Below are 15,880 nucleotides of genomic sequence, written 5' to 3'. Positions count from 1 at the left end.
TCAACTGTGTCACACATGGACAAAGTGAACTAACAAATATAACAGTTACACAATGCAAATGCTGTGCTTTGACAAAACTGGCTCATTATTTCAATCAAAGCAGATGTTATATGTAGATGTTATGTTGGATGTTCAGAACCAAAACTAAAACTATTCATTTATTGTACTTCTATATATACAGAGGGGTCCAAATATCTAAGACACTGATTTTTTTTCCCAATGTATTAGGTCAATAATCAAACCAAGCAAATTCAAGATGCTGACAAGATTGCTTGTTGGATCATTCTCAAATCATACTGGATCACATCAGGTTTTACAGTGAAGTTCATGCAGCCTGTGTGCTGCCATTAAAGCAAAAGAGACAAACCAAAGACATTCTGAAATTCATTTTAATTTTTCAATTCATTTATTCTCTCAAATTGCTATGCTGATAATTTAAGGCAAGACACCACTGGTGAATTGGGTAAACATTTTTTTTAAATCTATTTTTTTAAATAGATATCCCCACACTTCCCCAGTTAATTAATCATAGTCCATTAATTCAAAATTAAACACAGACACTTGTGTCATTTTTAACATATTAGAGTAAAACTTTTTACAGAGGGGATTTTGGATATCGCTTTTTTATTACTCCATAAATAAAAAAATACTGTCAATGTTCAAGAAAAAAACTGCACTGTATTTTTAGAAATAAAATGTTCAGGCAAATGATATAACCCGCTCTATAATTATTTATTTTTTTAGAATATAGGTTTGTGCTTTTGAAGTGGTGATTTCTGAAGAAAAAAATTATAATTTTGAGAAAATATATGATATAAAATTTTGATATAAAATATATAAACTGTAATAAAGTAGATGTGTAGTTTGTATGTTTTCTTTCTAGTCTGAAAGAAGACATGTTATGCAAGCAAAACGATTCAAAATCGATCAGTGCATGAAGAAAAAAACAATGGCTTTGCCTTTAGTGTTTAGCCTTAATTTGCAATGACATACATTTAAAAGTACATAATAGACCTACTTTTTACTAGTGGTCTCAGACATTTAGAGCACATTGTGTATGTAGCCTATAGCTATATCTGTAGTTTTAAATATGAGTAATGTCCTCTAAAAATCTGTTCTGGAGGGTGACAGCTGCAATAGTGTTGCCATGGAGAAATATCGTCCCAGCCCATCCTAGAAATCCACTGACCTGGCAAGTGACAGGTATCAGCCGGACCTGATGATTTAATTAGGGATTAATCCAGAGATAATCTATCTTCACGTTTGTACCAGGTCTGCAATGCTCACACATGTGAGGTTAAAGTTCACATGCTGCTTGTAGACTGATTTCTCGAAAGACCCAAACACTGGCTAGATTCAGACTGAAACGCAATTATCACGCTTATATATGAATATGCCATCAGTCATAGTTTGATGCTTTTTTTATAGGGATGACGTCATCTTGTATATAACTGATGTGGGGCAAACTCCCCTTTGTACAAGTCATGAATGAAGTACTAAAGCCAACACAGTGTTCACGCTGAGCTTGTCGTTAGTTCTGCTGATATTCAGTCACTGTGCCACAGGTAGTAAACCCGTCGAGGTCCTTTAATCCCCTCAGTTGCTGTTTTTAATTAGAGTTTCTCTCATCATCTAGGGAATATCACAGTAAATCTCAACACTTTTCAGAATCAACAGCAAAGCTCACAGTGGGATCATAATAACGGCTGTTGACTCTCTACTGGGCCCCAGATGATGTGCATCATTAACAATCTGTGTTATGACACCGCTCTGGCCTGATTCTGAGGCTGATTTGATAATTGATTTGCACTTTACTCTTGCGATCAATTTCGTATCACTGGCTAAAATGGACTGTTGTTCATTAACATCAAAAGAACAATAAATGATTATAAGCAAATGCAATTTCAATCCAATTTAAAATGCCACAGAGATAAATAACAGGCTGAGAGACAGAAGCTAGTAGCGTAATCCAGATCAAAGGTCTCTTTGTTTTAATACAGATCATTTAACCTTCATCTGTTTTTTTTTTTACCTTTTGATTCGAGCAGCCAAAACCATTGTCACGCCATCAAACAAATACACAGAAAGAGTTGACTTTGCGTTGCGCTATCTGCGGACTCTCCAGCTAACAGCAGAGGCAGCAAGGTGACATCTGGTATCTTTGCACACAGCCATGTTGACCGCGCTGGACGCTGACCAGTTTAGGGGGCTTCTGGGCACAACACTGAACAATTTTCTATTTTCAGCTCAGAATCACATTCATCAAAATCCCAAAAGCAGAACATCTAAGAGTTTCCAAGCTTTTGATATCCAAGCTACAAGGGTCTGATTTCCAGGTCAGTATTGGGGTTATAAAACAGTTAGTTTAACATTTTTTTAATATATTGTAATTTCTTCATTTTGGTCCTTATCGTGGTATCTGACATATGTTATATACTTTTATTAATAAATGTATTAATAAATATACATTAAAAAAAATGTCATTATTTTAGTTCAATTATATTCTAATTCAGTTTAAAGATATACAATTTATGTAAATAATTTATGTATTTATTAATGTTATATATATATATGAATTATGAACATAAACATTATAAAATTATAATAATAAATATTATATTATAGTTCAAATATATACATTGATTAATAAATGTATACATTCATTTAATTATAAACAAATACAAACGTTACAAATATATAAACTGAATCGATTATTAAATTGAATTAACTGAATTAATTTAAATAAACTTAAATTCTATTAATTCAATACAATTAGATAATTAATTATATTAGTGTTATTTTGTATCATTGAGATACTACTAGTTATTATGTATTCTGAATCCGTTTTTATTTTTATAATTTCTGTTTTCATTTAAAAAAAATTTATTTTAGCAAAAATTAGTTTTTGTCATTTTTAATACTTTTTGTTTATACAGACACACACAAACACACACACGTCTATAGTTTATATATATATATATATATATATATATAATAACACATTTAATTAAATATTAAAATATATACAATACAAAGGTTTTTTTATTTATTGATGACAGACTAAATAGAATTTTTTTGTATACTTTTTAGTTTCAAAGAGTAGCAAGTTCTCATAAGTAATTATGTTTCTTCTCACATAACTTCTATGGATTGTTTTTGTGAACATCCTGAATAAATCACCACACACTTGAAGGTTTAAGTGCACATAGTCTTCACCGGGACGGGGAAAGCAGTTGTGCAAGACTGTAAATCATTTGTTTGATGTTGCTTTGACTTTTTGTTGCGGGTGTGTGTCTCTCTGTCTGTCCAGCAGGTTTTGAAGGTGGAATGGGTATCGTGATTTACAGATAGCGTGTCTCAGCTCCAGAAAGGGTGATGGTCTCCATTTGTCTGTTTCCTTTTGAGTGTCAGCCCAATCAAGAATGGGATTGGCTGTCATGGCTGTCAGGCTGAAGGATGAGGGGAGATTGGGATGGGAGTTCACGTCAGACATGTGACTGATGGACTGACTGACTAAATGAGTGAAAGCCAGTTTAGATATATGAAACACAAGCGTCTGTGTCTTGAGAGGTGCCTAACAACCTCCCATCTGTAAAAACGCTCCTCTCTAGAGCTTTGATATAGCAGACAACTATCGAAACACACACGCCGACAAGAGCTGTTTGTTTTATTGTGAAATGAAACCAGGTTCATTGTGCTTTCCAGAAGCATCTCCTACATTCGGTTTGAGCCTGACCTGAAGCAAATCCTCAGAAGAGAGCAGATGGCTCCTTTTCTGATGTGTGTGAGAGACTTCCCAGGGACCACAGTCTGAGGTATCAACAACACACACACACACACACACAGTACTTATCTCATCCATACCCACCCTCACAACACTCCGCTCGAGTGGCTGACTGATGGATGCGAGATTCAGAACGACAGAGAGTCTCCATGGGTTTTTCTTAAGCAAAAGCAGTAGAGGACAAGGAGAAAGAAAAATACATAGAAAAAGAGCGATAGAGACTGCACTCCCAGTGTGAGCAGAATTAGGTTCAGTCTCAATAGTTGACAGATCCTGGGAGAGAAGCTAATCTAAGAAAACTGAGATGGTGTGGAAGCCCTGAAGATAACATGTCAGGTTTACGCAGAAAAACTCCTGCTACACCTTACCTAAGGGTCACATTCAACACTCTGCGGCCCAGTCAGTTTCAGGTAAATAGTGCTTTAGAGCACTATAGAGATTGTTGGAATCACTACAAGTAATCAAACACCCCTGTTTCTGACACAAAGTCAATGCTAAATTTATCTTATGCCGTTAAATTTGAGTCTACGCTATGAATCACGCGTGGTCTGTTATGATCTTAAACTTCTTTCAGATGCGACGTGGAACCGTTAACTCACTTCTTAAAGGAATAATTCATCCAAAAATGAATATTCTGTCATTACTTACTCACCCACATGTCTTTCCAAACCCGTATGCTGTTCTATTTTCTGTGGCTGAAGAATTTTTCTGCATGCAGTGACAGTTCACGGTGATCTGTCAACATCCTAAAAGGACAAAAACACACATAAAACACCATAAAAGTAGACTCTTGTGCTATATTTCAAGTCTTCTGAAGCCATATGATAGCTTTGTGTGAGGAAATTCAAGTCTTTATTTACTGAATGTTGCAACATTAGCTTGGAAAAATGTGCTTCTACCTATATTTCTGCTAAACTCCAAAAATGTACCTGTGCATATAATTAGATGAACACTAGTGGCAGTAAAACAGAAGCAACATAATATAATTCTGCAGAAATGTTGCACCGAATGTATTTTAAACAAAGACTGAAAGAGTTGTTGGAAGCTTAAAGGTCATTTATAACCTTCGTTTAGATTTTTACTTCCAGTGATTGTATTTAGTTTTCATTTGTAACGATTATTGTGAACAAAACTTTTGTTGGTTACATAGCTTATTTTCTGTAATAACCCAGTGGAAAGCCAATGGAAAAACCCTACTGGGTTTTTGTTGAGGAAACCAGGGTTGTGAGAACTTTCTATATTTTAACTGATTTGAGAGCTGGTGGTATAAACATTTTTGTCTTAGAGTATATATATTTGGTACTTTTTGGAGCCTGACAAATGTGGTCACTGTAAGCTGTTGTTTTATGGTACAAATTTGAGTAAAATTCTATATTGTGTCAGAGAAGAAAAAAACAGCATACAGGTTTAAAGGCCATGAGGGCATTTCATTTGTGCCTTGCTCTAGTTTTGGCTCTTATATGTTACAGATTTCTTTCCTGTTTGTACCCTTTTGCTTATCGATTTGAATGTGTTTCCTGGTGGTTATTGACTGTTTGGATGTTGACCTTTGACCTATTTAGCATTTTGGCCTATACCCACACACACACTGAAAATGTACTGTATCGACACCCTTAACTCCAGCGTCCTCCTTAAAAAAGCACAAATACAAACTGAATTTAGTTAGCATGAATAAAAGAAGCTCCAATTCTACCAGAACAGATAATGTCTAAACATATCAGAAATCCAGCGCTCTGACGTTTGACAATAATGCACACCTCTCATACTTTCGGCCCATTTTCATAAATGCACACAGCTCCAAGCCTCTTTTCCCCCTACGGCACGGCCATCAATCTTCACTGACATCCTATTAACTCACAACAGACACCAATACCCACAGATATAGGTTTCGTTGGCTATGTCTATCCCATTTATTTATTTATTTATTTTCCCATCGATCTGTCACAATATGTAGGATGAAACGTTTAACCGTGGCCCAAAAATAGCCGCAGCTGTGGAGGAATTAATACATCTGCTAACATGTTATTTTTTTTCTCCCTCCTTCTGAAACTGACTCCATATTTTCACTTTGCTAGTAGCGTCTCTGCATGTGTCTGACATATGCTATTGTTCGTGTCACTTACAATTTGAAACCAAAAAAGTTGACACTTACAAATATGGATCGAACTGTTACCATTGATCTTGGATATTCTGATCGGACTTTGCGGTTTTCTCCAACAGACTATTTACCCCGAGGAAACTCACAGTGAAACCTGCCAACTTGTGTGAGAGGCACATACTAAACCACACATCAAAATGACGAATCGTCGAAATAATAACACTGATCAAAGAGCTGCTCCACCGTCATCAGTGCTCAGATGAAAGACTCCTGCGATCCCTCCAGGGGAGCAGTAATGCTGAAAAGCTCTGGATGTCAGTGTGCCCTGATGTCTGGTCGATGGGGAGCCAGGATGGCAGGAACAGGTATCAGACATGGATGTGGCGTTATCAGTTCAGCAGGCGCTACTTCCTCAGATTGATCCATCTTAATGAGCTCATCACGCCCCTGCGGAGAGACGCCCTGATTACATCGGCACGCCACACGGAAGGAGAGAGCCTGCAGAGTTATATACTGCCCATCACGCATACATGCACATGATGCACGTAACACAGTTTCTTAAACCACACTGTTGAGACACTGATATAATGTCATTTTTAGAGCAAGAGTCATGCGATGACATTAAAAACCAAAACTAAAAATTCTGTCATTATTTATTCATCCTCATGTCATTCCAAACCTGTTTTCTTTTGCTCTAAACACAAACAAAAATCATTGTTTTCGCATTGAACAAACTTAAGTTTATGTTGTTGCTCACTAAAAATATTAATCTCTAGTTTGTCTTTTAAATATAGCACCTATGTTTCAGGTTAGATATCAATAACATCAAACATGACCGTTTTTCAAGTGTCTCATAGTCATAACCAAACATCATGGTGTCAAAGTTGCCATATTTGATTTGAGAGTCACAGCAATAGAAACATTAGCACACATACAACTTTGAATATAACATTACATTTATATATAGCATTATATATTTATAATATATATATATATAGTAAATACAAATTAATTAATTTGAGCTACTGCTCAGACGTTTTTGAAATAAGTATCTTATGCTCACTAAGGCTGCATTTAATTAAACAAAATACAGTAAAAACACCAATATTGTAAAATATTACAATTTCTTCCCAAAAAAAATCTTCAGAAATTATTCTAATATGCTAAATTGGTGCTCACGCTTAATATTTTTGTGAAAACCATTTACAAGATTCTTTGATGAATATAAACCTCAAAAGAACAGAATATACTATTATATATATATATATATATATATATATATATATATATATTGTAACAGTGTAAAAGTCTTTATTGTCACTTTTGATCAATTTAATGTATCTTTACTGAAATTATTTGTATTGTTAAATTTTGTTGTTGAATTTTTTTGGCTTGTCCTTCAAATTGTTGTTGTATGGGAAAAAATGTAAAGATGTGTTTTTATACAGGTTTGGAATAACATCAAAGTATACTGTCACATAATAACATATTCCAACAGAGTTTGTCTGTCTTTAGTTGCTGTCACTTGTTGTAGTTCAGTGGATTGAAGGGTGTTAGGTTTGCTATTTGAAGAGCGAGTGTGTCATCACACAATAGAAAAATATTGAAAAAAGGCAAAAAGAAAGTGGTGACTGGATTGGTCCCTCTAAGCGAGATCCCAATTTCGTCGGTCAACCGACGTGACGTCGGGAGTGACCGACTGAAAGGGAACTCTTTCATCCTCTTTCCCCTTTCATCCCATCCACATTTAGCTTCTATTTCTGTAAACCGGCCCAGACAAACAAGTACCCTCAAGGTGTCAAATTGACCGTAAAAGCACCACACAAATAAAGACTCGGAGAGGATAACATCCACTGCTGGTGACTGAATGGATCAAGCACATTGTTATTAGTTACACATATTTATAGTCTACACCCCACTTTAATTAGGTTTCATTCAATCAATAAAGACTTGGGTAAAATAAAGTCAAGTTGTACCCCATCTCTATCTTGCCACAAAATAATAGATCATCATTAGTAAGTCCTAAAAATACTGTTTGTGCATTTGAGCCAAAACCATTAGGCCCTTTCTGAAAGCAATCTGACAGAAGAAGACTATAAGAGAGTTGAGTTCAGAGCTTGACAGGTGCACTAGAGCTCGGGTGCACTGATAATTGCTCTCCAGATGAGAGTGAAACCTTCCTTTAGCATCATTAATCAACTGAATACATTACAATCAAACCAGCATAATTAAGAAGCTAAATTAATTAGAGCAGAAATGGATGCACAAGTGCAAAATATTGCTTTTCCGCTTCCAGGCCCCCCCTTTTTAAACTCGTGCCGCCATTAATGAAGAAATGAGAGTCGTTAAACTTCATGACTATATTTGCCTCTGACCTGGTTTTAATGAGCATGTTTATGAGGCCGTCATGGTGCTTGAACACTTGGTAGAGTGGCAGATATGGCTGGGACTATAATCCCATCCAGTCAAGTGAGGATATACTGAGCAGTCGGTATTGAATTATTAAATCATGAAACAGGTAAACCTTTTTACACTCTGAATCATGAGTCCATCTGTTTTAGGGCTGACACAAAAAGCTGTGTTCCAAAACCTAGTGAGCTGCTTAAATAGGCAGCCGCCTTCTCAGACAGCATCTGAAAAAAACTGACCAGTTTGCAAAACTTTACATAGGTAGCAACTGTGTGTATAAAAAGCATGCCTCGTGTGAAGAGCACAGAAGACTTGACAATTGATTCCAGTAAAGCTTGACCTTATCATGTTGCTAAGCAATAACAGTTATGTGTTAATAAGCTATGTAAGGAAAATATTTGTTTTCAAATCTAATAAAAAAATCTAATATTATTTTACAATATTTATGGAAGCATTGTGATGTTCAATAATATTGTATATTTAAATACAGTACATTTATATATTAAATATATAAAATGTTATTTAAAAAAAAGATATGTATTTTTATTCATATAAAATATGTTTATTTATAATTCAAAATTGTTCTTGCTAAATCCACCCTTTAAATGTATTAGCATATTTAAGTTGCCTACATTTTGGAACAGCCTTTGCATTAAAGGAATTGCTCACCCCAAAATGGAAATTTACTGAAAATGTATTGTAAGGGGTAGGGGACAACAGGGGGTGGACTTTTTCACTGGAGGAATGGATTATAGACTCATATTTTGGTCAAAAGCTATATATGGCTTAAAGTTAAAATGCCTGAATGATGGATTTGTTTCTTGCAAGCATGCAGCTTTTCACTTCAAATAACTGATTGACTACTTGTGGATTGTTGTGATGTTTTTATCAGCTGTTTGGACTCTCATTCTGACGGCACCCATCTACAAACTCATCTACATCTTGGATGGTCTGAGGGTGAGAAATGTTCTGCAAATTTTCATTTTTGGCTGAACTATTCCTTTAATATGTCTCCTTGGCAGACAGCACACTATAACGTTTGGAACAGAGAAACATAGTCACACCTCTATATATTGTATAAATAAATTATTCAGTCAGTCCATCAAATGAGGAACAAAAGGGATTGGCATTGTCATAGAGCATCAGTCTTAAGTTCTGTGACCGTAAATGGCCTGCAAGCACTGTCCTCATCCTCCCATTTGATTTCCATCAGATGGCACTCATCAGGGGAAAATGTTGAACCTTATATCCAGAAGCTGGTCCATGTCAGGTTGTAATTGTTGTCCAAGACATGGACTGTCAGTTCTGTCAGTACTGCTCAGCTTCCTGGCGGAAACAGGCGAAGGACTTACCAAGAGACTCCTTGCCAACTTTATTTCATCTTACGTGGAAACATTTCTTTGATTAAAGGAAAGGGAACTAATTAAAGGAATCCATGGAACTGAAAGGAACTTGAGGTGTAAGGGCAAATCATAAACATACTGTATCATTGGACTAGTATGAAATCAGATTCACTGAAAAGATCAGACTCAAATGAACAACTCGTTAACAAACTGGATCCACCAATTCATTTGAAAGATCTGACTCTGTTAACAAATCGGACAATAGCTTATTTTTCAGTTAATTACAATGATCTGGTTAATCCAGTTTACTGAATGATTTGTTCATTAAATAATGAAACAATGATTCGGTTCAATTTACTGACTCAATTATTTGGTTGCAGCCCATTTTAAATCATAAACATTTTTTTTTAAAGAATGATTCCTTTACTAATGCTTCTTTAAAATATGTCCATGTGGAATAAATCCATGCCTGATTTTACATTTTTGTTAGTTTTAACTATGTGAACTAGTGAACCCTGACTATGCTATATCCAGGTTTATGACATTATATTTTCCTATTTTAAAGCCTTAAAAATGTTGGTGTCAAAACCTGTCAGCCTTGCATCATGAGCAATTATATTTCTTCCTACCCAGACAATAAACTTAATTTAGCTTGATTCTAAATAATAAAATACTAAAACCACTTTTGCATATCTATGTTATGAATTATAGAATCCAAGTCAATCTGCATGTAAAGACCACTGATGATGCTTCACTGTGCACATTCTCTCAAACTAAAAAAAAAGTATAACGTAGCATATCAGAATATTAAATTAGCCTACATTTCCAAGGTAATTTATATTTAAGTCATCTTTAGACAGGTACTTTATCCTTTTATTGTATTCGTCTATAACTGTGCACAATACGTGTCCAGATCAAGTATTTCCCTATTACTGTCAGGGATTCATCACAGTCACTTCAGTCACCATCCAGGATAATCACTCGATCACAGTCACCTGAGTTCTGATCACCCGCACCTGCTGTCACCAATCAAGCCACACTACAAAAACACACACATCACAGTCACTCACCGTCTGGTCTACCGTTCACTCCTATGGACTGTTCTGGACTTGCGCCGCTGAACTTACCTAGAAGGACTTACCTTCTGTCTCTCCCGTGATCCTCCAACGACTCCTTGGAAACTGTTCCACGATCTCCAATGAGCCTGCCAAAGATACAAACCATCAGATAAGAACCCCAGTATCATTCACTGTGCTGACACTCACCTGCATTTACCTCACCTGTTCCATTCCTCTGCATGTCCTGTCAATAAACCCTCCTGTTTTGCACTTATCTGTTGTTTCCGGCCTTGTTCTGTGACAATTACCCAATGAGTATAATTGTTGTACATAATTCAACAGCATTATGTGACAAAAACTGAACTTTAGGGAGTTTAATCCCTGAAAAATGCAGAGTCACGGTTCTGTAACCACCCATCTAATAAGCGTTTCTCCTCATTGGTCTTTTGTTGTCTTGCCTCTGGGCTACAATATCTCCTCTTGCAATTTTATCTTCAATTATGCAGAAAATTCTGCATCTCGGGGTCATAATCATAATTATCTTTTACATATCTCATTAAATGGACCTCATTTCCCCAGAACTAAGCCTCAGTTAGAGATTAGCCCTCTATTGTCAATCCCTTATGATGAACCATGCAATGAATAATGCATGAATAGTTCACACATTTTTTTCTTCAGCGTGCCAGTATCGTACGCTTTTGGATTTGTACATGGAATAGCGTATCATAAGAAAGAATCACAGCGTAAAAACGTTTTAATCATTGTGGTATAAAAACATGTTTCTATCCATTTACAGTTGCAAGAAAAAGAATGTGAACGCATTGGAATTAGATGGTTTTCTTCATTCATTTGTCATCAAAGTCACAGGTATAGGCAAACTATAGATAAAACAAACAATTATAAACTTTCATGTTTTTATTGAACACATCCCAATAAACATTCACAGTGCTGTGGAAAAAGTAAGTGAACTTCACCTTGTTGTCTTAGATGATCCACAACTTCCTCCAGATCCTGCACATTCTTTGGTTTTCTAGCATATTCTGTTTACAACCGTTACTGTATGATTTTGATATTCTTCTTTTCACACTGAGGGCAGATAATGATCTGAAAACATTCAATGATACCCAAAAGTAAACAATTAATTAAGAGCCGGGGATGTAAATGTTTTTAAAATGGTGATCAGGGTAAATTGTATTTATTTTGTCATGTATGTATCTTCTGAAGAAAAAAAGGTGTACATTTAAACAAAATATTAAAAAATATGATAAACATCATCATCATCATCATCATTAGGTTCAAAAAGTTTACACTCCCTGGCTCTTAATTATCCTTAGTGTGAAAAGATATCAAAAAGGGTTCAAATATGCAGAATATACTGGAAAATAAAAGAATGTAGATTGCACATTGTGTTTGCCTGTACTATTATATTATTTTATGACCAATTAATGCAAAAAACAACCAATTTCAATGGGTTCACATACTTTGTCCTGCCACTGTACTGTCACAATAATTTCTACTTGAGTTTTCTTCATCATTAATTAGATTTAAAGTGGAGCAATCTAATTACTGCAAGATATCACTTTGATTAAAAAAAAATAAGGTTTCAGTTTAGTGAGTTAGTTAACAATGAGGAAAATTGAATCAATCTGCTCTGACTCAAATGAGAATAATTACTTGACATGACTGCCAGCCTGGCTGTGAATAACATGCCCAAGATGGAGTTATGTCAGTGAAAAAAACAACTTTAAAGTATTTATACTGCACAGTAATGATGTATGATTGACTGAAATGCTTTGAGTTTGTAAGTGGGATATAACTCATTTCAACTGGCATTAAACTACAGCTACAGCAAGAATATATGAATGAACGGTTGTGGTCAGATTGTTCATTTCACCTCTCTGCCCTGCCCTTGTGTGACAGAGACAGATTTTTCACATGCTCTGCAATATTGTACCCAGCGTGAGGCCATTTTCACAAGTGTGTTTTTCTCCCTGATGTGTGAGTCTTTATTACCTCTAATTAGCTGTGTTTGTGGCGAGTGTCCTCCAAAAGACACGTCAGACAACCCAAAGACAAACTACGCCTGGCATATCATCCTGAAAGAGGCTATGGCCCACCATTGATATTGTGATCCTGGGTGAACAGTGTGATCACTAAGACCCCTCTCCCTCACCACCATCTGTCCTTTTCTCAGAGGTCACCCAATCACAGTCTCTGTAAGTGGTTGGCATTGGAGACCAGTGTATAACGCAATCAGTGACTAATCCTTATGGTTTTAGACTTAAGGCTGACGTGTCTAGTTTCTGTGCCAATAATATAACTGAAGAAACTGGAAAAATAATAATTGATTTCAAACAGGTTTCCTTAATAATTCTCTTATGTCATTGGTTGCACAAACAGATAGTCCCACCCTAAAGTCACACCATTGGTTAAGAAAATGTTCTCAAACAAACAGAATTATGATATTTTTTGCTTTTCAGAGGAATCAACCTACAAATGGTTTTCTTATATTTACACTACCATTCAAAAATGTGGGGGCAGTAAGATTTTTAATTAGAGTTTTATTCAGCAAGTAAAGACATTTCTAAATGTAAAAAATATTTTTATTATTTAACAAGGATGCATTAAATTGTCCAGAACTGACAGTAAAGGCATTTATAATGCAAAAAATAGAAATAGAAAAAACTCTATTTCAAATAAATGCTGTTTTTTTTTTTTTACTTTTTATTCATCAAAGAATCCTAAAAAATGTGTTTCACAAAAATATTAAGCAGAACAACTGTTTTCAACATTGATGATGATAATAATAATAATAATAATAATAACAATAATCAGTATATTAAAACAATTTCTGAAGGATCATGTGACACTGAAGACTGGAGTAATGGCCACTGAAAATTCAGCTTTGCATCACAAGAATAAATTACATATTAAAATATGTTAAAATAGAAAGCAGTTATTTGAAATTGTAATATTTAATAATAATAATAATAATAATTCATTACATTTATATAGCGCTTTTGTAGGCACTCAAAGCGCTTTACATTGTCAGGGGGTATCTCCTCATCCACCACCAGTGTGCAGCATCCACCTGGATGATTCATTTAACAATATTTCATTTCATTTAACAATATTTATGTTATAACAATATAACAATATTTAACAATATTAATGTTTCTATACAGCCTTGGTGGGGAACAAAAAAACTTACTGATCCTAAACTTTTGAATGGTAGTGTATATGGAACATCATAATGAATCATTTGGAGACCCAAAATGTAAAAACAAAATATAACTTTGAAAAATATTCACCTTTGCAAGAAAAGCTCAGAAATGTTTAATAAGTTTTCGTGAATGGACAGTGGTTATCATGTTTAGTGCGTGATGAATATGTGTCCAGCATATGTGGTCATTGAGATCACTGTGTGATCTGGAAACGCTCTATGGGATCAGTGAATGGCCAAGTTGTGTCCACGATGTGTGTGTGCGTGTGTCTTGCAACAGGCTGTGAAAGTGTCACTGTCCCCTCAGTAATTCAGGCCTTCCAGCTGAGATCAGCTCTAATAAACCATCTGCCACGTCATCCTGCTGCATTCCCACTACACCATCACAATACCTCAATACCTCAAAAAACTCTCCTAAACGCAGCACACTCAGCCATGCTATACAGGTATCCCATGAGAGATTACAGAAATTAAGATATGAAAAATATCAGAGCATATCGTTCAGATGGAACGGTAGAGTTATAGAACGACACATACTCTTACTAACACAGAGATTCTTCAATTAAAGTGACCACGCAATCAGACTTTATGTTCAGTAATTAATATTTAAACAAGTACCATCATATCTCAAGGACAAATGCAGAGTGAAAGCGAATACGGTCTGTGAACGAACGAAAACCTAAGTCAAGTCATATCTACTGTTTTAACATTTTGAACTGAATTACAAACAGAAGCCAAGAGCATGACATCATATTCTGCTGCTAATATTCGGGGTCAGATGTGCTGTAGATTCATCGGTTCAAAGTGTTTGTACTGTACTTCTTAAATTTGATTAAATAAATTAAAATCTCCAGCAGCAGGTTCAATAGACATGTTTGATATATTAAAGGGGTCATATGATGTTGCAGAGTCTTAACTTTGATAAAGAATATCTCTTTGGTTTTGAGACTTTAGTCTTTGCAACTTCAGGGATCTTATCTATGCACAATCAGCTTGTAACACTCCAAAGAGAAAGGAAAACTTGAAATCGCATCATATGACCCCTTTAAGATTGTTAGAATACGTTGTAAAGTGTTCTTAATTTATCTGTAAATGTATTACCTATTTCCAATGAACCTGCCGTCCCCAGAAATGTAATTAAGTTCATAATAGCATACTGTATATTAAGGGCTTAACACTGTTAATAGAATCTGACACAAGTTTGAGTCTTAATGGCTTTTTTAATTACACCCAAAAAAACATACAACTTTGATATTCTGAAATGATTGCACATCTTGTTTGTTAGTTTAATTATGATGACAAATATTGAATGTGGAGCATATTAAAATAAATGCAAATATATTTTGTGGAACATGCAAAGCCTAGAAACCTTATAACATGTATGATACATTTAGTACTCTATTGCACTGTAAGGTCCACACACTTGACCCAAGGAAGGTATCCAGTGGCGGATGAAGGTCACTTGCGTGTTCGGTCTTTTCAGCGCGCAGAGTTATTCAATTTAGGTTTAACTCAATCTGACTCCATTTTATTATCTCATCTGACTCCATTTTAGTATGACCTCGAATTTTGGTTGAAAGGCAAATTGGTTGTTTGTCGGTCTCTAATTATTCTTACATTTGATTATTCTAGTTAACTCTTTACTTTGTATTTTACTCGTTCATTAGGAATCTACGTCGCACAAACTCGCCAGTTTGACAATCAGCTGTTTTGCTAGAACCCCCTTGTCTAGCCCCCGATAGCTAATATAGCTCCGTACAACTTAATTAACTCTGAAATCATATACATGGTTAACGTAACTGAGTACAACTTAAACTAGGTCAAGCGGTTAGTCGGAAACCTATAATCTCACTTGATGCACCCCATGCTTCATCTAACCTGAGATTTAGTATGTACGTAACCCTGGACGCAGATTTGTGGAAACATACGTCTTCACTTAATCTACTTGAGGAAATAATTTCAGAG

The 15,880-nt window shown here is 35.3% G+C and overlaps 1 long non-coding RNA gene across 1 annotated transcript in view; it reads right to left on the bottom strand.

Annotated features, from left to right (window-relative positions):
- Positions 1-3,268: 3,268 nt before the first annotated feature.
- LOC107702471 (uncharacterized) overlaps positions 3,269-15,880 on the bottom strand; it is a 19,176-nt gene continuing 6,564 nt past the window's right edge. Inside the window, exons 4-5 of the long non-coding RNA XR_001635763.1 lie at positions 4,437-4,530; positions 3,269-3,449 (exon numbers count right to left, since the gene is read on the bottom strand). This is a non-coding gene — a long non-coding RNA (uncharacterized LOC107702471). The remainder of the gene's footprint in view (positions 3,450-4,436; positions 4,531-15,880) is intronic.

The sequence above is a fragment of the Sinocyclocheilus anshuiensis genome, unplaced genomic scaffold, assembly GCF_001515605.1.
Source record: "Sinocyclocheilus anshuiensis isolate Anshui unplaced genomic scaffold, SAMN03320099.WGS_v1.1 scaffold190, whole genome shotgun sequence".
Taxonomy (NCBI): Eukaryota; Metazoa; Chordata; class Actinopteri; order Cypriniformes; family Cyprinidae; genus Sinocyclocheilus; species Sinocyclocheilus anshuiensis.
The sequence above is the reverse complement of the archived record's forward strand: the minus strand, read 5'-3'. Positions and strand labels throughout refer to the sequence as shown.